The sequence below is a fragment of the Mus musculus genome, chromosome 6 (assembly GCF_000001635.26).
Source record: "Mus musculus strain C57BL/6J chromosome 6, GRCm38.p6 C57BL/6J".
In the NCBI taxonomy this organism is placed as follows: domain Eukaryota; kingdom Metazoa; phylum Chordata; class Mammalia; order Rodentia; family Muridae; genus Mus; species Mus musculus.
In genome coordinates, this window is record NC_000072.6 from 8712977 (window position 1) to 8736883 (window position 23907).

Below are 23907 nucleotides of genomic sequence, written 5' to 3' on the forward strand. Positions count from 1 at the left end.
CTTACAAAGCACTGAAGGTTGAACTCAGAGAAAACACAGGGTTCATCTAGAATAATGGAGATATAAGAGGACAAAATGCAGTAGAACTTAGAAATATAAACCTGGGAGCAGAGCTGATGGACTAAAGAGTCCCATGGAAGTACACTGCTGTGTGGTTCCTGGCTCCCAGCTGAGACTTAATCCTATAGCCAGGCTTGGAGAGTGGATGAAATCCCTAAGGGAATGTGTATTGCTGACATGAGCATGACCATCTCAGAGACACCAGTGCCCCAGATTCATGGCAATGGCAAGGCTTTTTCCTGGTCAGGGAACAGATATTGAATGGTTGACTTTTAGCTAAAACCAATACATGCAAAAAGTATCAAGCACAGCTTCCTCATTCCAAATAACTGTGTAATCATGTTCCACCAGACAGCTACCCTACCAAGGACCCCACACACTGAGATTAGGTAATGTACTTTCTCCTTCCCACAATATATAATAGGTGCCCTGCGTATCTGGGCGGCTCAGAGCGCACACATGATCCCATCTTTATATTAATTTCTTGTGTCTGTCTTTCTTAATCTTAATGGCTCTTTGCTACCAGCCTGCTTTCCAGAACCCAGCTGTGGAGACCTTGGCAGACAGGCAAGAAGAATGCTAGATGCGGCTAAGCTAGTGGTTCTGAGCACACAAATATGTATGCCTGTATGAGCATATATACATGTTCTTAACCCCTAGCATATCTCTCTCTCTCTCTCTCTCTCTCTCTCTCTCTCTCTCTCTCTCTCTCTCTCTCTCTCTCTCTCTCTCATATACACACACAGACACATATAACCCATTCCTCCTAGCTTGGCAATATAGCCAGGTGGTATGAGCGATGGCACAACCATCTTTTGAGTCATTCGCAAGTTGAAAGGGGCACGGGATCTGGAATCATCCATTGCATCCAGAGCCTGCCAGTGACTCTCAAGCTCCCTCGTGTGAATGTGCACAAATGAAGGTAACATCCAGGGTCTCTGCCTTTTGTCTAATTCATTTCTCATGGCACTAGGATTCCACTCTAAAGAATAGAATACAAATGACTAGGGACCTTTCTTTCATTTATCTTGCTTGAAAATTGTATTTTTAGTAGAAATATACTAAGTTTATAATAACGTACCAAAATTTCCCAGGTTTTCTTGGAATTATATATCTCTTCTCTAAGAATTCTCTCTCCTCCCCCTCTCTCCGTCTTCCTTTTCTCACTCATCTCACTGCTTTCTCCATCCTCTTCTCCACCTTCCTTCCTCTCTTCTGTCTTAGTTCCCAAACTAAACCAGATAACTGAAGAGGGTAGTGTCTTGTATTCTGTTCTATCATTTTAATATCATAGCAACTATAACAAGAGGTTGATCCAAGAGATAATCCATGCAAATCACCAGAGAAAGGTCAAGGAATGGAAACCTTGAGTTGCTGCTGATACACTCAATTTATTCTTGAAGTAGATATTATCTGCAGAATATATACTTTTTTTTTTTGCTTCAGAGTCAAGTCAAAATGGTCAAAGTCACAAAGACTGCCATAGAGAAGGGGCATATGTATGTCTTAAAAACACCTCTTCATAAAATCCTGATTCTTTCTTAGATCAATAATCTTTTTACTAGTGTGGTAACTTCTCCAGTTACTGCTCAGCAAAGTATCCGTCTTACCCCTTGGGAATTTTGTCTAGGAGACTAAGGGGGACTCAATTCTCACCAGGATTTCAAGGAAAAATTCCGCCTTGAGTAGTAATAGCAAAAGATGTGCAAAAGAACAGAGCAGGCCTTGCCGACCTGGCTCAGTAGATGACGATAACAGGGAACATGCTTTTAAAGATGAGCATTCTCTAAATGACAAGGCTTTTTTTTCCAGCTATTGTATAAATAAGCCATGTCAAAAATACTTGACAGAAGGAATGAAAAAGACCACATTCTGACTGAAATAGAAAATGGGAACAAAAATCAACACAGTGAAGTCACAAGGCACAGTCCATTTAGTTCACATTCCTCACCAAGTGTACTAGACCCTGGCCTTGGAGCAAACACTCACATTTCATTACTGAAGTATGCTCCAGATTAGGTAGATAGCTTTGGCTTAATTAATGGCCTTTGAGACCTTTTAGTAGAAAAGCAACTACCACGTGGACAGAGTCAGACACATATGGAAGAAACACAGGACACAGGACCAGCCATCCGTGCCTATATATAAAACTTCCAAACAAACTTTCTTAAAAACCCATAGATGCAACAGAATGACAGGATTTCTCTGGCGGCCCCAGACTCTTTCCACACTGATGGTTAATTTCCTCAGGATTGTTATGGTTAAACGGTGCTGCAACTGTTTACCTGGTTACAGACCTGAGCAGGGAGAGTGTGGGCAGCACCTGATGGAAAATGTTGTCAAGGCCAGAGAGTAGTGACTTTGTGGGGAGGGCTCATGGACATATCCTTTAGAGGAGACATGGTACAGCAAAATTATATTAAATTGAGGGTTAATATGTGTGAGAAAGGAAAAGGGACTAAGGGGGAGAAGGTGGGGAAGAGTAAGAGAAAGGAGAGAATGGGGAATGGGTATGAAAAGGGGAAAGGGTCAAGAAGAGAAAAAAATGTCTGCTGTGGGTCTTTCATTGAATCCCCAGTGGAGGGTCAATGTACAGTGAAAGAAAGCCAAGTAGGAGAGGACAGCTGACTAGATAAAGTTGCAGGTGAGATATGTATGGTGTGCAGGTTTTGAGTTTGAAAAACTGGTAGCCAGGTGAGCCATCAATAAGGCCACTTAAACTACAAACAACGACAACAACAAACTGTCTAAGGTTGTCCAGACTTGAGGCTACAATGGAGCTATTAGGGAGGCAGAGGTGGAGGAGACCTTGAGGAGTCCCAGAAGTCCAAACCCCTTTTAGTGAGACTCCTGATGGACAGTGCTGAAGGTGTGCTTTGAGAGTCCATTAAGTCGTTTATAGACGACGAGGATGTAGATCAGAGGACGGGACAATGATTGATCAAGAAGCTGTTGAGGAATTTCTGGCCAGTCAGCTTGAGAAAGAGAAGAGGGGGAAAGTATGTGTCTGGATGGCTCATGTCTCTCTGGAGCATCTTCCCATGGAAAGCCTACATGCCAAGAGATGGAATGCCATGGGCAAAGGTAAAAAGATGGCTGTTTGTGTGGTAACATGGCTCATTCCGGAGTGTTCAATTTCTTGGCAATAGAAGTGTACAGTAAGAGATGATTGCTTCAGCTTCACCAACCTTCCTTTCCAGCCACTCAATTTCCCCTGTCCTTCCTCCTTGATGAATCTTCACGCTCTGCCCTCTGCTATTCAGATGAAACGATGAAGAACACTATCTCTTTCCTTCTTGATTTATGTTTTAAAAGGAGGCACACAAAAACATCCCTGTAAACGGTTCAGATGTGTCCTGACCCAAATGAGTAAAATCAGGGCTTGAATTCTATTTAGTTCACAGGATTACTGGGCAGACGGGGGGAAAGCGTGTAAAGTTTCTTCACTCAGAATCTGGCCATGGTAAGCAGTCAAAAGTGTTAATAATAACCTTTGCATTGATCATTCATACGCCTTGTGTTCAGGATGTCCTTGGTATAGAGCAATTTCTCAAAAATAACTAAATAAGCCAGGCCTTATGATCCAGGCCTAGAGTACCAGATAGTCAGGAAGTATATACAGGATATGTATATGTATATGTCAGGATAGTTACAAGTTCAAGGCTACTATTACGTAAGTTCAAGGCTAGCTTGGGAAACAGCTGTGTTCTAGTGGTGGTGGTAATTGGTTAATAAAGTAAAGGAAATGGAAAAGTCCATTCACCTCTGCCTAGACCTAGGGACTTCAGGGAATTGGGCAAGAAGATACAATGCCCAACTTTGTGCCACATAAGAAAAGTTTGGAATGAAAACTAAAAGCCCAAAATGGTCTGGTCTACCCACTGCCTGCTTGAGATTTCATGAGGTTTTACTGAACAACTCTGGCTTTGCTCCAAAAGGATAAACTGCATTGAAGCCAAACCATTCAGTGGGTGAGGAAAAAAGAAAGGCCAGCTTCCTATTGGCTCCTTGAGTTTTGAGAGAATGGAGATAAATAAATTCAAAGGATCTCAGATGTCCATGGAGAAAATAGAGGCGGCTAAGGGTACTAGCCAGGGAGTAACCCTGGTCCAGTGGCCAAAAGGAAATCCATGTAAGTTGTTGCTACAGAGATTTAACAAGGAAAGCAGCTGATGTATCTGGAAGTTGAAGAAAGAGACTAACATTACTGTAGCCCGTGAGCTTCAGGAACCACCATCCAGGTGCAGACTAGCCATGCCTGAGTGAAATAAGCAAGGGGCCTGGAGGACAGAGTGGCCCAAGGACACCATATCCCTTGCATACTCCCAAGACATGGTCTAAGACTTCTAGACGTGTGCTCCTAGGAGGACAGCATGCTAGATTTCTGAAAGAGCAACCCCAAAGATACCACTGAAACCAGTGCTACTAGGACAAAGGCAAATGTTGAGTGGATTAAACATTTAAACTGAAACAAAGAGGCTCCTTAACCCAAATGAATCAACGGGTCTAGAAAGACCCATCACACTTATAGATAAACTGTTTTTTGTTCCAGAAAATGCAATGTGTGTGACCACGTGTTCTTCGTAAAGTTAGAGCCATTCCCACCTGGCCCACCCATATCCGAACAGTGTCTCATTGAGAAAGTGAACTCCCTCAGCCTGGGAACCACCTCTGTGAAGAATGAGTAGTTGTTGCCACCCCTCCCCCAACACACACACACACACACACACACACACACACACACACACACACCTTGGGAAATGTTAGTGAACTGTTCATATAAAATACTTAGAACTGTAGTTGGCATGAAATAAAACTTTATGTGTTTGCTAATTTTGTTAGCATTTCTACTGGTACATTCAACAACAAAGTTTCGTTTGTCCTGTTTTCAGACTGTTTAGACATAAAAAAAACAAAAAACAAAAAACAAAAAACAAAACCAAAAAACCAAAATCAAAGAGCTATATTCCCAACTTTCTTCATTTCTGACTTCATTGGTTCTTATGCAGTCTCACAGGCATGCAAATGCCATGCCGGGAATACATGATGAGGCTTCCTATTTTAGACCATCTCGTATGCTTTCGCAGATAAGTAAACATCTTGTTCCTCAAATTGGTATAGACATCGCCTCAAAGCTAGGATGCTATTCCTTATGAATCATGCTGGCTCGCAGCAGACAACAGAAATATCTTCAGGCTTGGTGGTGAAGTCTGCTGTGTCTCCGTAGGTCCAGTCCTCTGAGGACTGGCCAGCTTTGGCCAGCAAACCTCATTAAGGTAGAAGGAAGCTGAGGAGAAATGCATACAACGGCTCAGCAGGCACTTCCAATCTGCACATCAGGACATTTCCACACCTCACTGATGCTGGGAAATGCCCAGTTTGTACCTGAGCTAATTCCTGGAGTTGTCTGCTATTGAGGAGTCTAGATATTAACTGACTCACAGCTTTGTTCTACATCTTGTAGTTTTCTGAGCGAATGTGGTAAACACTGGGTTGGTGAAAAATAGTTAAAAGAAGAAAACTTCATTTAACATGATTAATACTATTAACATATACTATTTGAGTGCATAGGGTACGTAACTTTCCAGGTCCTGGGGCTAACGTAACAATGAATACTAAACAGAACACTGGTGATAGGCTCCTACTCTTAGGAAGTTAAGTCGTTTAACTGACTTTTTTTTTTTTTTTTTGCATGTAAGTCATATTTACTTAACAAAAACAAGTTGTAAGAGAGAAACTTTGGGTCTTTTAAGCAGACTATAACTTTTTTGTTAAATCAGCCATTAGCTGTCTCATCATGTTTTCCTGGGAAAACTGTTTCTAAGTGTAATGGATGGAGCCATTCAGGGAATCCCTGGGTTCCTGCCTAAGCCTCTTGAGTCAAAATCCTTAGGTGAGACCCAGGATTCTCCATATCCAACCTGTTTCTCAGGGGACTGATAAACTCAGCATCAGTGGAAGAGTAAGGTGACTAGAGTCAGCTGATCCTCGAGTGGCAGTTTGTTGTGGGGCTCCTGTGACTTTAAACAGTGAAAACCTTTCAGAAGAAGTTTGGCCTTAGGTCTGCCATAGCCAGCGTGCACAGGATCTGGGGCTCAGTAGCATGCCTTGGTGACATCTATTTTTCTAACTATAAGTCTTTGACCTCCTTTCCAGACTTTTGGTATCAAGATTAAAGCCTACTCTTGAAGGAATGACTCTAAGAAATCCAAGCTCTCAAAGAAGTTTGACCTCAAAAGGACATTTGTGGGACAAGGTAAAAGAGAGGGCTAAATGCTCAACAGAGACATGTGTGGGTGTTCAGAGGATACCGAGACTGACAAATGCCTTCACAGGAAAATATCCAAAGATTCCTTAAGTGTGCTAGTAAAATCAGCTCATGGGGTCTGTGATACAGAGGCCAGAGAACACAATGCATGGGAAGGCAATGGCTACTACTCTAACATAAATAAAGGTGCCCTTCTACCTCAGGGACATTGTCTTTCACGGAGAACTACTACTATACACACAGACACACTATATGGATCATGAAGAAATTGAGGGAAAAAGAGTAGAAAGATTATTGGCTTTGGAGTTCAATACCTGGGCTGGAAGTCTAGTATGGCCCTGTGACTATGGACAAGTCAGACTCCTGTGGCCCTAGGGGTCTTGCCTTTGAACCAGACAAACCACATCCTCACTGAACTTCCATGCAGCCTTGATAAAGTAATGAATATGAAACAGCATGCTAAACTTGTGAGAGCATTTTACAAATATTTAACTAGAAATATTCTGTACTATGTACATATTTAAATGGTTGTTATATCTATCTATAAGACAGAATGCTGAAGAAAAACTCCAGGCTGGGAAAAAACTCAAATATGCTAATTATCTTACATAAACCTATCATATTATTCATTGTGGAGTTTAAATATCGGCTGTGCTTTTGTGCTATGAAAAAGATGCATCTTTAAATTTAAAAAAATGAACAATCTATGTTTAACATCATCTTCTGATGCTATTCTTATCTTCTAGTTTGAAGGATGTGAAAAGGTGTATCGAATTCTTCACTTTATTTTTTGAAACACTTGCCTCACATAAATTTCTTCATGCCTGCTTTACTTTCATGATTTACTAGCTGAAATTAAAGAACAGGGGCAAAGAGGGAGACACAAGGGAGAAGTCCTTAAGCAATCCAAGATGTTGAATCTAAAAGCTAATAATACACCAAGGGCAAAGACGAGGGCGCCTGGCCTGGGAAGCCCACTCTTGGTCTGGCTTCACGTCACAACTGTTAGCCAGCCCTTTAATTTTTGAAGAGAAGACTTGTTTTTAAAAAGGAAAGAAGAAAAGGAGCAAAGATAGTTCTTTCTACAGAGAATTAAAAGCAGACGGAGGCCAATAAAGTACCAACAAAACTTTAGCCGACATAGCTTCAGTATACTAACCATTGGCTTTTCCTGGCAGGATTTAGGGAGGAGGTTCAGGATGCAGCCATGAGCAGCATGGATGAAGAAGATGTGGGAATCTTTAAAATTAGAGATGCTCTCATGTCTTCCTCTGAAACAGTTTGCAGTGGCCAGGATAAAATCCTAGTGAATCCTAAGTTTTCTCCTCAGTCTTAGGAAACCCTGGTGGTAGAAGACATGTCCTATGCCTTCTCTTGGGCCTTATGCTGACACATACACATCGTCAGATGGAGGAAAGCCTGTGACATGCATGCAGAAAGATGCCTGGTTTAGAATCTATATATTATATATTTCAATTTCTTGTAAACTTGAGCATGAAGAGAAATTAATGAGAATCTTACATTTTAACCTAGAAGGGGGAGGGGAAGAACACTGTGAAGCCAAGTACAGCCAAGGCTGAATTTGTAGCAGTAGACAAATGTTAAGGACAAAATTGGGGTTCACAAGTGTACAAATACTCTGGGTTTAGAATATAAGATCTGGAAGACTCCATATGAAAAAGGAGAGAACTGTGGAAGCTAGAAAATAGAGCAGAGGCTGGCAAGATGGTCCAGTGGGCAAAACATGCAAGCTCAGAGTCCTGAGTTCAGATACCCAGAACCCACGTAAAAGCTGGGTGGTTGTGGTGCCCGCTGCTAATCCCAGGCATAGCAGTTGAGGGAGGGGGCAGAGATGGACTCCACAGAGCAAGCTGGCCAGCCAGACTAGCCAAACGGGTGAGCCTGGCATCCCGAGAAAGAATTTGGTTCAATAGATAAGGTCGAGAACAATGGAGAAAGATGATCGACATTAACTATGAGCCTCTGTATGCACAGGTATGTGTACCTAAACATGTGAACACACATGGGGGGGGGAGGGAAGGAGGGAGGGAGGGAGAGAGAGAGAGAGAGAGAGAGAGAGAGAGAGAGAGAGAGAGAGAGATATCTGTAACAAAGACTTTCCAAAGTTGCTGGGAAGATGAGAAGATGGAGGCTCCCTTGCTGCACACTGCCCACTCCTGACACTCTAGTTCTTTCCTGGGTAAGGCTGTCTCCGTGTCTCCGTGTTTTCACTGGTACGAAACACAGAGCATATTTATTCTAGGATAAAACTGGGGCGATATGGGGAACATCCTCTCTTTCCTTTCTCACCTTTCCCCTGTTTCGGTCTGATTATTGAGGTCCTCCTAGAACAGAGAAAGCTTTCAGAAGATTGGTTCCCACCATCTTTGCCAGTTTCACAGAGTGCCCCGTGGGCGCTGGCTGATTTTTTTTTTTTTTTTGATCCTTTCATTCCCAAGTGACTTAACCTCCTCACATGGCTCTCCCTGCTGATGGCTTTCAAAAATGACCTCATCCCCCACCTCCTTCATCCAGCTGTCCACATGACATCACTATGCGACTCAGGTTCTCTGCCCCCACAGCCTGACTTCTCTATTCCCTTATTGTTATTAATAACAAAACAAAATAAACAATTCCCAATTTTATGCCACTAAAGAGAGATTCTGTTATTTTCTCTTTTATTAAATCTTATCTGTTCTTTAATCTCATTAATTCTCATTATTTTTCATCTAAATTGCTTTAATGGCTAACACATGGCACAAAAGTTAGAAGGCATATTGTGAGCCCTCAGCTTAGCCTTGTTTTTATATCTGCTCCTCTCATATCATTCCCAACCTGACTCCAGCCCTGCAAGCATCTGGCCTAGGAGCTATTCCTGTATGTGTCCCTCTTGCATTTAAAATGGGGAAAATTAAATGGGACAAGACTTTGAATAAAAATACTCACTATTTAAATATTCGAGTAAAAAATATTTTTCTCTCCTAGCTTCTCTTCAGTTTCCCTGTTTGAGAATTTGTCTTCATTATTTCACACTCAATCTATAGGCCTATCACCTATGTTTCTTCCTGCTCATATATGAAATATTATTTTCCAAGACTTTAGTCCTGGATCATCTCAGAGAATAAATAAATACTCATAAGGTACTCTGGGTGTTAAGTATGACAGGGTTCTATCCTTAGAGTTGAAGACAAAGTTTATTAAAATGAACAAAGTGCTGGGTGACTACAGACACCTAGCGGGAACTCTATTTCCTCTGTTATTTAGCAATTCCATTTAGATCACCTTCATATGTGCTTATATTTTAGCAAGCTTTTGGTAGAAGCTGCACAGGTACGATCCATCTGATTATATGATCTCTCACAATGGCCCTTTGTTTTGGCTATTCTTCCCCATACACCTTCCCCGAGCCCCTTCTCCCCCCACCCACCCTTGATCCACACATTCTAGCACCCCCCTCCACACACACACACACATACATCCACCCATATCTCTTCTCTTTCCTTTTCCTAGGGTGATCCATCCAAATGAAGCCTCCCATTCTGGGAATGGGTTATCGCTAATCAATTTGTTGGCCAAAGGAACCCCATGGGAACCCCCAAATAACCCAACCAAGACTACTGGTTGCTCTCCACAAACTGATAGTAAACTTCTACTGCAGAAGACAACACCTACACAACTCAATGAACAAGGACAAGGCGAGCTGGGGCCTGTGTGGAACCTTCATTCCTACTGAATAGTGTTCACAGTACTGAAGGTGCTCTGCATTCTACCAGAGGAGAAAGCCAAACACCAACCCAGCTGTGGACTCTTTGATCTACACTGTTGGAGAGCTTGTAGGAGCAACCAACCAGTATCTGACTGGATTTAAGGCCTACTGTATGAGAGAGCCATCCCTGATACTCCTTAGATGGCCAAGAACTTGAGACTAAATAAGTCAGGAGCCTAAGGGAAAACCAGAGCAAACTACTACTGTTCTGCTAAAAAGAACACAGTAATAAAATGACTCCTACTGATATTGTGCCATCTCCCCAAGTCAAGGTCTCACCGGCCATCACTGCCTCTTTCTGCAGTAGATGGGAACGAATACAGAGACCTACAACTGGACAGTGTGCAGAGAGTAACGGAACTTGGAATACTCAGTACTAAATGGGATGTCTCTGTCAATTCCCTCCCCTCTAGGCTCAGCGAACCTTTCAGAAAAGGAAGCAGAAAGATTTTAAGAGCCAGAGAGGACTGAGGACACCAAGGCAACAAGGCCTCCTAAACACAGCAGGACGGATGCATATATGAACTCACAGAGATTTATGGCAGCAGTTGCATGGCCTTCACAGGTCTAAGCTCAATGGGGTCTCAGCACTGAGGCAAAGGGGACATCGGTCCACATCCCTAACCCAGGGCTATCTCCAGTTGATAGCTTCTCACAAATGAATAATTGGTTTTCTCCAAGGAAGTCGACCTGCATAACCAAACCACTCTCGAGACCATGCCCTGTGCTCAGCAGTGGATGGCCAACACAAAACAAACTCAAAGGATTTTGGGAGGTTCTTTGTCTCACAATGCTTTGTCAAGACTTTCCCGTACCCCTTCATAAGTCTTTTGAGGATCTATTATGGTTTCTAATTTTGCGTTTTTAATGGAATTTCTTTGTGTGGGAAGGTGGTGTCTCCACCATGGAAGTGTTCCGTGGGCTTTTTCTTTTGTTCTGTTCTTTTGTTTGTTTGTTTTGTTTGGTCCTGTTCTGGTTTGTTTTTATTTCACCTAATTATTATTATTTAGATGTCTGGTTTTATCCTAGTGAGATAAAAAAAAGGGGGTGTCTGGATTTGTGTGGGTGGAGAGTTGGGAGAGGGTGAAGGTGAGGGAGGAGAGAACATGATCAGAATGTACTGTATTAAAAATATTTCATCTTCAATAAAAAAGAAAAGAAAGACCAAAGCATCCTTAAATCTCTTTATGCAATTCATCTGTCTTGAGAAATATCCCTTATTTCAATGTCAGCAGACACCAGTCAGGAGCCAGTGTCTAAATGACAATGGTTGTCTCACAATCACAGCTGGGGTGAGAATCTGAAAAGATGGATGGAGAGACAGAACGGTGGCTGAATAAACAGAGCCAATCAACTGTGAAGTGTTACCAATTCCTAAAGTCATATTTCACAGGATGGGAATAACATAGCTCAATTAATGAACATGGAAATTTCCGTTCAAAGATATGATGAAGGGCTCAGAGGGCCCACTTCTTTTAGGGCTGCTCAATACCACGTGACATCTGTGGCCATTTAGATTTGGAGGTTCCTATCAGTGTCCTCTACTCATCTGCTTAACAATCAGGCTGGAGGTGAGGCAGAATTTGACAGCTGTGATAATTTTATTATACCTGGAACTTCTAAAAAATATGCTCAAAAGCACTGATCAAGATACAGATCAGTAGTCTGAGCCTCCGCCCTCTCACTTCCCTGTTAGACAGAGACTATTCTAACTCCCTAAGAACCAAGCAATAATCCAGAATGTTTTTAAAGAAATCCTAATCTTCAGAATGAAAAATAACAGTTTTCTATTCAGTCGCTCTTCTGATAGATTAAATGAGAGTGTACGGACAGATTTAGGACTCCAGACATACAATGATTGTGAATGTTACTGTCAGAGACCTGCAGAGACCTCCTAACTCCACATCAGGGCTGGTCCTTCCTGCATAAATCTCACTGGGGAAGCTTTTCTGAGAATTAACAGATAACAATTCAATCATTTTAGAAAGTACAATTTAAAACTGTTTATCAGTCCTCTATGACAGAGAAAATAGTGGGTTTTTTTCCTTTTTTTTTTTAAACATCAATTTTGCTGTAATCTTTCTGGAATAGTGACTTTCACTAGTCATTTATAATCCCAGTTGGACACAAGAATGACAATCTATATACATTACATGTTATTTCTACTACCACTGGAAGTTCTGTGGAAAAGAATGGATTCAGAGAAAACTCTTTTTAACTTGAATAGAAGCAACTTACAGTTATGTAAAGCTATTGGGACTGAAGGCACAGTGGATTTACTCTTCCTGTTTGAGATTAAATAAAACCCACATTCTATTTCAAGTATCAAAATAGATTACCATTAAAAAATAAAAGTAAATAGTATGTGATAGATTCCCCAAAACATAACAGTTTTAAACATAAAAATGCTAGGTTAACATATCAGGAGGCAACTGTCTTCATTTATACTGAATTCTAGAAGATGGTAAAAACTGCAACTAATTCATCATGGAAAATAAAAGTGCTAGCTGTCATCTGAGCTGGTAACCAAAAAGAGGGTGAGATGTCTAGCTATGACAGACTTGGAGAGAAACTAGGCAGGCCAAAGACAGTAAGGAAAAAATCATATTACTGGAATATAGTGACTTTCCAATGATCTATAATCTAAGATGACACTTCCTTCAGGAGCTTCCAAAAGAGGCACAGGCCAATGGAACAGACTGGTTGGGGGCTGTGGGGAGGGGTAGTTATCATGAGCTCCAGACACCCCTGATGTTGTAGCCAAAAGCACAATGTGATGGAAACACAGAAGTAATGAATCCCTCCAAAACCTTCTAGCAGCTGAGGGACTGACAGTTGCTCTTTTAAAAAATGAGCTTAATAAATGACAGCATTCTTTTTTAAACCTAGAATCTGATGGTTCCAACTCGGTACAGTCTGGAGGTTTGTATACTGTCATCCATGAAACTCTAGAAACTGGGCTTGCCCCAGAGGCCACCTAATACCCAGATGTCTTAGGAAGAAAAGCCAGATAGTTTGGCAAAATGAAAACTCTTCACAGACCAGCACACAATTAAATAATTCATTTTTGTACAGAGTCCTCTCTGAAACTTGATTAAGCAACTTTTCCCTCTAACAATTAGACAAATATTCTATGCATAGATTCAATACTTCTCCATAAGGAAGTTGGCCTTTAAAAAAAAATCTATTTTAAGCTAACATATTAGTTCTTTCAGTTTTATAAAATACTGGTTGTTCAACCCATACCAAAATGTTCTTATAAGATTTAGATAAGAGGATTTTTGTGAGTTGCTATGTGTAGATTCCTTCCAATCAATGACTCCTTGGTTGTCTTTCTATTAGAGTTTTGTTCTTAGTCAATAGTGGAGATAAACTTCATTCAGTAAAGCAGATACTCAGCACACACACACACACACACACACACACACACACACACACACACACACACTTGATTATTATACAATTGGGATTCCAAGACGTACACTCTCTTGCTTCTGCTTTCAAGGGAACTTAAACGCATGCATTTGCCAACTCCCTCATTTGAAGGGCTGTGCATGCACGTGTAATGGGAACACAGCAAAGCCAGCAAAGGCTCCTTAGGGTGCTGTGGCTTCAAATGGCAGCTTAGAATTCTACAGGAATGACAGAAGAATGAAGGGGGATCTCTGGTATTGGGCAGGGTATTCAAGGATATGGAGAAGAGCACCATTTCTAGTAAGGCTTCATATTTCATGCATACCTCACCTGTGCAGGTAACAGGCAGGGGCTGGAGTGTCGCTCCAGAGGAATGAAGGAAAAATGGTGGAAAGCCAGTGCATGGTGTAGAGTCTGGACATGCAAGGTGGCTGAGAGAGAGGCACAGGGAGCTTCGACCCAGGAACACAGCCAGCTCATGGTAGAGAACGAGGGCTAGTGTCACGCGGAGGATGCCAGTCCCTTACAGAAGTCCATACTCATGAAACAGCAGTATGGGCGAAAGGAGAAAACCAATTCAACAAATACTTTAGATGTAGGATAATTAGAAACTGGAGACCCCCTACAAGTGGCAAGTGACTCTTTGCTGCCAGGAGCTGAGAAGTGAAACAGAACAGGATGTGACAGAAATGTCCTTAAGCTGCCTTGTCATTTTGGGGTGTGTGTGTAAATATGTTTACTCGATTTGTACAAAAATAGTCCCAAACTTTTAAAGATGCAAACACACCGTGAGCATTTGTTTGCTGAAATTTCAATCCTTCTTGCCAAGAAATCTAACTAAAAACAGAAATAATATGAAAGCTGTGAAGGTGTGTCAAGGAAAAAAGGCCCAGGCAAACTGTTTAATTTCCTAGGCCATCCATTTATAAAGTCAGAATTATACCCAACTGCCTTTTTTTTTTTTTTTCAAAGATTCTGCGTTTGGAAGGTTTTTTTTTTTTCAAGGACACTGCTTTTGAAAATAGATTTTAGCAAAGGGGAACAAATGGTCCTGAGAAAAGAGAGGTGGGCTGTTGTTCACACTACAACAAAAGACAACATTTACATGAAATGGACAAAGAACCGCAGCATCTCCAGGCAGTGAGGGGACAGGTAGGAAGAAACTTTGCCATAGCCACTTTGAAAATCACTTGTGTCTTGTGTTGGAAGAAGCCGAGTCATGGAAGAAGGCATGGGGGGTGGCATCATACCTAGAAACTCATCCGGCAACTTATCTGACAGCCCATAACATCAAGCAGCCTTCCTCTAGTTCGCTCTGAGTGGGCAACTCAAGGCTGTGGACCCTTCCAGCCAGAGCCCTACATATGAGGGTTTATTTAGCATGTGTTTCCCTGGATGTCAAATTTGTCTCTTGGAGCCTCAGTAATAAACAAAGTGACGAACACAACAGGTAATGCACACCAAGCACGAGCACGACAGTGTGCTAAGCGCCTCCCGTGAATCATGCTCTGGAATCTGCCATCTGTGTGGGGAGCCACAGTCTGCAAAGCGTGGCTTAGCGTGGCTAGTGAGTCAGGCTCAGTACCCTGCCCCACATTTTATGCTGAGAATGAGCCTTCTGGTTTGGGGCTTAGGAGCCATGGTACCCCTGAATTTCTATTTGTTATTGTTTCGTAAATAAAGAGACTGAACACTGAGAACAATCAGGTTCTTAGCCCTACAAGGCTGGCCATTTTCATGTCTCTAAAATGGGGTGATATTTGGGTTATATCCAAAGCGAAGGGCTCACCCATGGAAATCTGAGGCACCATGAAAGGGATGCTCTGTAAGCCGACCAGTGGGCAGCCAGGATGCCTGGATTCTGAGGCAAGCTGTACAGCCTTAACTAGTTTTGTTCCTGTGTGTGCCTGTCTCCTCACTGGCACAATGTCGATAATAACAACAATCTCTTGGTTTGTTTATTAACAGGATTAAGTAAGTATATACTAGCAAATAGCTTGGGACAGTGCCAGACACGAAGACTTCACTGTGTGTTTACGTAGTAGTAGTAGTAGTAGTAGTAGTAGTAGTACTAGTAGTACTAGTAGTAGTAGTAGTAATAACAAGTGCACTGTATTAACACTACTGTATATCTAATGATAACAAAGTCTTTGGCATTTTTCAGTCAAAGAACTAAGTCATGTACATGGCCATCACTCCCAGATTACATTCTCTCTCTCCTCTCTCTCTCTCCTCTCTCTCCTCTCTCCTCTCTCCTCTCTCCCCTCCCCTCCCCTCCCCTCTTCTCTCTTTCTCTCTCTCCCTCCAAACCCTTGTGTCAAGGGCTGACTTTCAATAGATCGCAGCGAGGGAGCTGCTCTGCTAAGTATGAAACCCGGACCCAGAAGCAGGTCGTCTTCAAATGGTTTAGCGCCAGGTTCCACATGAACGTGCGTTCAGCGTGACAGGCGAGAGGGCGGCCCCCTTTCCGGCTGCATCCCGTTTCCCGAGACGAACGGCTCTCTGCACCGGACCCCGGTCCCAACGCCCGGCACTCTGATTACATTCTTACATATCTATTTCTCTGTGCCATGCTGTCCAACACGACATTCATTCTGTTTTCTTCCTGACACGCTTTTCACAGCACTATCCATTGGTCAGGATACGCAGCAGGCGATTCCATGATGAGTAGGTGAAATGGAAGAGTGGGTCTTGTCATTGCACCTCCACTTCCATAGACACATACGGGGTCACCGCATCTGCCCTTGAAAGAAGCCTCTTGGTACTGCCAGGGACTGAGACACAATTCCTAAGCACTGGCCTAATGAAGGCAAGCAGCTAGAAAACACGGCATGTGGAATTAAAACTTTCACTGCATGTCTTTGTGGTTTTCTTTCCTTTGTTCTTGGGGGAGGGACAAGTATGAGCTGTTTGTATTTCCCATACAGTCTCAGCTTTCCCTGCCTGCTTAAATGTCCTTGAGGCCCCAGACACAGAAATAGACCTGAATCATGAAATCATGAATCATCATTATTTTGATTATATGCAGAGTCTCAGTCAGTCTCTCTCTCTCTCTCTCTCTCTCTCTCTCTCTCTCTCTCTCTCGCTCTCTGTGTGTTTGTGTAAATGAACTACACAGCATCAGAAAGGTGTGCATCGTGTTTTCTCTCATTTTAAGATTCTACATTTTCTATAGCTACATACAGTTGTGAATATATATGACATGGCACAAAAGTGAAATTGTGTAGGATCACAAGGGGACAGATGGGAGGCAGAGGGGGAAGAAAGGGGAGAGATTTGGGGAGGGTGTACTCAAAGCACATTATATACTAAAATGCCCTTATAAAACTCAGTATCATATACAATGAATACATGATAGTTAAAATACTATTCAAAAAATGGAAAGAAAAATTATCGAGTTGAGTCTGAACTATGGGCATTATGTGATACTTAGCAGCATCTCTCTGGTCCTTTCTCTAGTGTTCTCAGGTTTCATCCTGACACCGAATGGCCATGTATGGAATTAGAAATTTAAGGGATAAAGCCTGCAGTGTTTTAAAGCATCACATGTCAAAACCAGATACACGTCTGCATTTGTATGAACTATTGTCTTGTTTTGTTTTTTGTTCTTTTGTTTTGTTTTGTTTTGTGAGGCAGGGTTTGTCTGTGTAGCCCTGGCTATCCTGGAACTCACTCTGTAGACCAGGCTGGCCTCCAATTCAGAAATCTGCCTGCCTCTGCCTCCCAAGTGCTGGGATTAAAAGTGTGTGCCACCACTGCCCGGCTGAACTGTTGTCTTAAGGACAGTTGAATATTTCACAACAGAAGATAGGGAGCCAACCAATTTCCTAATGTGAAACTTCTTACCATCAACAGCACAGGAGGTCCTCTCAGAAAATTGAAACTAGTGCTACCATATGAGCTACCAGTCCCTAGGTATCAGCCCAAAGGAGTTGCATTCAAAGAGACCTGGTTTAGAAGGTAAAATACATGAGGTTTTTTTGTCCACAAGTAGAAGTGAATAAATCATCAAGTTCTTCATGGTGTCATGCATGACTCCAAGCAGTGCTGGCAAGTTGTGAAGGGTCAGAGAGTGAGTGCTATCGGCTTTGCAGGCCTCCAGCCTCTGTTGTGGTCACTCCACTCTGCCACGATATTGTGAAATCAGCTACAGGCAGTAAAGAACACATGGAGAAAGGTATATATCAATACCCTTCTACCCCTGATGAATTCTTCCTCAACAACAACAATAATAAAAGCAATAATATCTGTATGCAATGGGTATTACCAGCTTGCAAACATCAAAGACTCCTCTGACCAAGAACTATGAATGAAATCACCTGATTTTTCCCCCAGCCAACTAAGGAGGTGAGTGGACTCAGCAAGAGGAGAATGTCCTTGAGGAGGAAGGCCAATAATGCTTTTGAGGTTAAGTGCTCGCCCATCCCAGTGGCAGTACGTCATCTTCACGGGTGAGCTTACCGATTTCAGAGCTTAATGAGCTAGAGAAAAATAATGACACAGAGGAAGCCTGATTGCATTTAGTAGATGCAAAAATGAGACTTAGGCTTAAGTGTCCCCAGATGGTGTAGGCAGTGTGGGGAGCTTGACTCTAGGACACAGGCTCCATACTCCTTCCTGTTTGCAGTCAGGGGCCGCAGCCGCCAGCTCTGCCAGCGGTATCTCTTCTGAGGGTGTTAGTCTAGTCTTAGTGTAGCCCTCAAGCAGGGAGGGAGAAAAACCAATACAGAGACACCAAGGCCCAAAGGCCTCATCCTAGGAGAGCCAGAGTCGAAAGCCAGCCCGTAATTATGAGTTCCCTTCCAAGTTGTACCATGTGAAAATTTAGGCTTTTCCTGTGGCATTTTGGCAGCAAGATTCACTGTGCTTGGGGGGACCCACAAATAACAACTGCTCCAGTCAGACATCTAAAGCAAACAAACACGGGCACATACCAAAACGAACCAACAAACACTACAAACTATGAAACAGATACATTTTAAAAGAGCATTAACTTTATAAAAAGAATTTTCACCTCACTTCATAAAAGGGCTCAACCCATATGTAGAATTGTACAATGAGCAGAGGCAGAAGAGACAATGGAGTCAGGCGCGCGCCCCCCCCCCTTTTTTTTTTTAAACAGGAACAAAGAAAAGCCCAGGAAGGTTAAAGTTCTGCTTACTTAACATCTGCCCACTGTACAGACCAAACAAAAGATTACCTATTCAGTCAACCCTGGCTGCTGGTGGGGCTCAGACCTACTCAGGCTTTGAATGGAAGTACAAACTGGTTTTATCCACAGAGTGGAGATGCAAGGCATACCCTGAAGGCCTCTATCACAGGGCCAGGAGAAAGGGGAGTGGAGCAAGCCTGTAATACTTAGAGGCTCGACTCCCCGGGGACCTGCCCTCAATTGCTGAAAGAGCCTGACCTCTGACAAGAACCAACGATTTCAGCAGTAATTAATAAAACTGTCAAATTAATTAACCCAAGTCTTTGTTCACAGGGGAAAAAAAAATGAAACATCTATTACCAATACTGCTGTTTATCAGTTGTAGAACAAACTCTTTGACTCAGACTGTCACCACTGGGACACAGGGTCACTACAGACTGGTGTCTCTAAGGAAGGTCCTACCTAGTAGACTGCCCATGCTTGTTAATAAGCCTTAGTGTACCGTGTCCTTTGATGACATGACCAGTGGATTAACAGGGCTCTACAACCTAATGGTATTTCTAACGGAGACAGACAGGCCTAAGAATCCCACCCTGTATCACTCACAGTTCCCAGAATGCCTTTCAGAGATCCCTTTGAATTACTGTAATGAAACACTGAGCTAATGCTGCAGGATTTAATTAAACTATTTAGTAAATGGCTCAGGTTAAGGCAGTGGTTCCTGCACCCTTGACTATAAAGGCTGAGTCCTACAAATGCCCACATATACATTTCCATGCTATCTCTTTAGAGGCTTCAGAACTATTTTCTTACACCTAGGCTAGCTTTTATTCCATTTAGAATAATTACCTCCCATCCCATTTCTGACGTTCAAGAAAAACAAGACACTTAATTGACCACAGAGGCTCTCAAGGGCACAGACTTCAGAGGCTCTGCTGGGCTCTCAGCTTCAGCTGATGTAATCTGCTATGAGAAGCTGGGTTCTATTTTTAAATCCTACCCTCTTACTCTACCTTCAAAGGGCACATATATCACACACTAACCTCACTCATAAAATACCGCGTGGTACTAGGGTGAACCATGATGTGAGGAGGAGCCTCCTACAGTACAGGGACAAGCAGCCCCACCTACATAAATCCACCCTTGGGTTCCTACGAGGTAGCCTGGAGAGCTGCTCCATGTGGCCCTGACTCTCCATATATCTCTTTTCTCCGAGTCATTTTGACAAGGAGCAGATGACTAGCAGGGCTCTTGCAGAGGGCTAGGAGCAAGCTTTGGTCTCTGTGTCCTCAGTTCTCTGACAGGAACACTTAGTCACAACTCCTAATGTTGATGTGCGGAGCCATCTCTAGCCCCTGGGCTTCAGAGAGTGCCAGATCATTTGCTTTGTTTTATGTGAAACTTTCACTCACCAGCTCTGTCTTGCGCACTCGTGACTGTGCTGTATAAAAGGTTTCAAGACATTTGAGAAATGCTAGGGGGGGAAATTAACCCAATGTTGGAGGTGAAAATTCCCTTCCAATTTGACTTTCATTTATGTTTATTCTGGCTTTGTAATCAAAGTGACGCTTTACTGAGTCTACCAGAGGTCAGACTGTGTTTCTCTCTGGTCTTCATCCTGCCAGGACCCAGGTGTGCCATATTTTATTTGGTTTCTACTCTTCTGCTCCCTGTTCTAACATGACATCTGACTGAGTTGTGAACACAAATTTTGTAACACCCATCCCTTTCTCAACACTTTTTCCACTCCCTCCTTACAGATTTGTGTGTGTGTGTGTGTGTGTGTGTGTGTGTGTGTGTGTGTGTGTGTATTTTGTACTTTCAAATGGAGTCAGACAGGTCTAAGAATCCCACCATATATCACTCACAGATCCTAGAAGGCCTAGAATATGTTTGCGTGTGCGCGCGTACACGCATTCGCGCATGTGCATGTGTGTCTGTGTATCTATATCTCTTTCTCTAGTCTTGCTTGTCTCTCAGGCCATGTTGCTTAGGCACCTATGTCTCTACATTTACATCACTTGATGCTGCTTCTAGGAGTTCTATTGCTTCTACCTCGGGCCTTTGCCCACATTGACTCCTCAGCTAACCACTGCTGTTTCCCACCCCTCTGTCCAGGTCCTTTCTATTTGTCTTGGTTTCTTTTCTGTTGACAAAAGCAACTGTATGGCGGATGGGTTTCTTTTAGCTTATTGTTCAAGGCACAGCCTATCATAAAAGCAAATCAAGGCGGCAGGAGCTTGAAGTAGCTGGTCATATTGCTCTCACAGGCAGAAGAAAATCGTCTGCTCTCTCAACTCTCCCTCTTTTCTTCATTCACTCCAGGACCCAAGCCATGAAATGGTTCAGTCTACAATTAAGATGGGTCTCCCCACATCAATGAATGTAATTAAGATAACACTATCTTGTCAGGCTCAGCCCAGAGACCAGCTCCTAGGTGATTCTAGACGTCAAGTTGACAAACAAGAACTACCATACTATTGTTCATTCTTTGTTATTGTTGGGGGGAGGGGTGCTGCCTCATCTGGGATGCCCTGTCTAGATTTTTTATTTGTAGTACTATTTCAACTCAGATGACCATTCAACACACTGCCTCCTGTTTACTTGTCTCATGCCCAAATGATCACACGAGACAGGAGCTACACTCCTCTGTGGTAGCTGGCATGTAACTGGGCTTCAATATCATTTGTTGACTATGCAAATGAATGAATGGACACATTCTGAAAATTCCAAATAGGGGGTCATAACCATGAAAGTAAAAATTAGAACTTTGTCTCCTCTAGAATACGTGAAGTCCTGGCTTTATCAGCTGCACTGGGGAGGAGGAGGTAAAGCTGAGGAGACAATGCCTTACAGACACACCTTGAGTCTTTGAGGCCAGTGACTTAGGTAACACACTCCTGGGAGATAAACAGAGACTCTATTTAAGATGGGATCTCACCTGCACAGGACTCTAAAGCTAACGTAGAGTTAATTTGCAAATACACTGTAGCAGAACCGAAAACTTGCATTTTAGAGCATTCCAGAGACAGCAGCAAACCACACAGTCCTGCTTTTTGTTTTTACCTGAGCAATCACATATGCTGATTTCCAAGGCACCAGGAGGTCACCTACATGCAATGGGGATGGTAAGTGATCTAAGGAGAGGTCCTCTGGCCCCTTAGACTCTGCCTGGAAGACTTGCCATGTAAGTGCCAACTTGGGGCTGGGCACAGGACTGACTCTGGGGTTAGGCTCTGGAGAGAACCAATGCAGTCTCCTGTTCTCCTCGAGTCAAGAATAACCAAAAATTACGCTTGAAGATCACTCTTCTCTCAAAAATATTCTATCCCCAAGTCCAAGTTCACCACATCCAGCTATTAAATTGAATCCAGCACACACAGGATTAGGGGGGGCAGGCACAGCTTCAGCTACTACTTCGCAGTAAAGGATTCAAAATAAAAACCAAACCTACCCATATTTTCCAGGATGGAGATTGATGGCATTAAACGATGGCAAATGTTTCTATGTTCAAACCAAATGACGAAGAACTTGGTTTCTGTTTCAGTCTTAAACAGCTAGCAACCACCTCCCACCAAACAAAACCAGATAAACACAAACACCCACAAAATTCTTTGGCCTTCCAGAATAACTGTTTTCTTGTCCTGGCACACTGGAGGGACCCAGAAACTCTGCACTGAACAAAGGGCTTGCAAGCAGGTGTTACTATGAAACTGCCTGTGCCACTTCTAGGTATACTGTTTGACTTCCTTTGTCTCTTGGTGGGGAAATTGTATCTATTTTCAAAGATTCTGGCTTCCATTTCCTTGTTCGACCTCAGGTTAGCTACCTACCATGGGTCTTTCTACAAAAGAAAAAAAAATGTGTGTTGATTATGGTAAACATTAAGGCTGCACGTCATCAGCAATGTGCTCTGGAGTCAGTTTTTTTTTTTTCTCTCATTCTTTCTTTTTCCTAATACCAATTCCACCCCCATTATCCTCAATCCCCAAATAAAATACTAATGACAAAATAAATGACTGGCCTAATTACGAAGTCAGAAAACTTGCAAAACAGCCTGGGGTCACCAGCATCTAGTTACCGAACCAAAAACATTTGATTTGTTTACTACCATGACGTCTGATATTTTTTTTCTCTTTCAAAGGATGAATGAGTTCCATTTACATCTTCTTCGAAGATGAGATAAACTTCACAGTCTCACCTCTGCCTGGGCAGCCAGCCTGCCTTTCAGAGAAGGCTTATGCTGACATGTTAAAAAAAAAAAAAAAAAAAAAAAAGGAGAGAAAATGAGGCTGGTTCCCTTCACAGGGAGGGAGTCTGAACTACAAACCAAGAAAAACTTCCAGAGGAATTTCTGTTGCTCTAGTACCTAGGTCAAGAAGCAGTGACCACTGTCTTGAACAAGAGAAGCTCTTTTGGTCTGTTCCTTGACTCCCGGCTCAACCTTCTACATACCAGCCAGGGTTCCAGGTTCATAGTTCCAAAGTGATGTCCCTAAAAAGGAGTCTAAGCCTTTTAAACAACATTTCTAATTATGAATGGATCAGTTGAAGTGACTAAGGGAGTTGACACAATATTATGCCAAGCCCAACATTTGGCCCCTTTTTTTCTTTTATGCCCTAAAACACACTCAGTTGCCCAAACAAAGAACTACCAAGATTGTACAAACCACTACAGAATCAGGCCACATGTTCACATGTTCAGTGTACGGCTGCCACCCAGTGGTAGGTTGGATTCCTGTGGACAAAAGGCTCCGACTGGCTACATTAACACAATGTAATTTTTCTTCTTATTTTTTTCTTTTTTAAGGAACCGAAGATTATTATTCCTCAGGAAAATTAAACAGAATATTCATTTTCTTTTGCTCTAATGTTGCTCAGAGAAATTTCTGAAGGGATCAATAGCAGGGAGAGTCAATACCATTCTAGCTAACCACACAACTATATCCCAGAGCCTCTGAATATGTCATAAAAGAACTGTTATTGTTTTGCTGGTTTCAACATGAATCATCAATTAGAAAGACTTGTTAAACAGCCTAGTTTCACTTTCTAGATGTATGTGCTCTGGATTTTTAGTTATGCATGAAGAGACATCTACAAGTGACAACCTTATAAAAAAAAGTGCACATTATATGAAAATCTGACTTCAATTAAAACCAGCTACAAAATCCCAGCAATTTCCAGCTGTCTCCTCTCTTATCCTTAGAGAATTATATATCACATTAATTGCTATTCTGTCACATTTTTA

The 23907-nt window shown here is 42.4% G+C and overlaps 1 protein-coding gene across 9 annotated transcripts in view; it reads right to left on the reverse strand.

Annotated features, from left to right (window-relative positions):
• Ica1 (islet cell autoantigen 1) overlaps positions 1 to 23907 on the reverse strand; it is a 148014-nt gene that overhangs the window by 82450 nt on the left and 41657 nt on the right. The window lies entirely within an intron of this gene.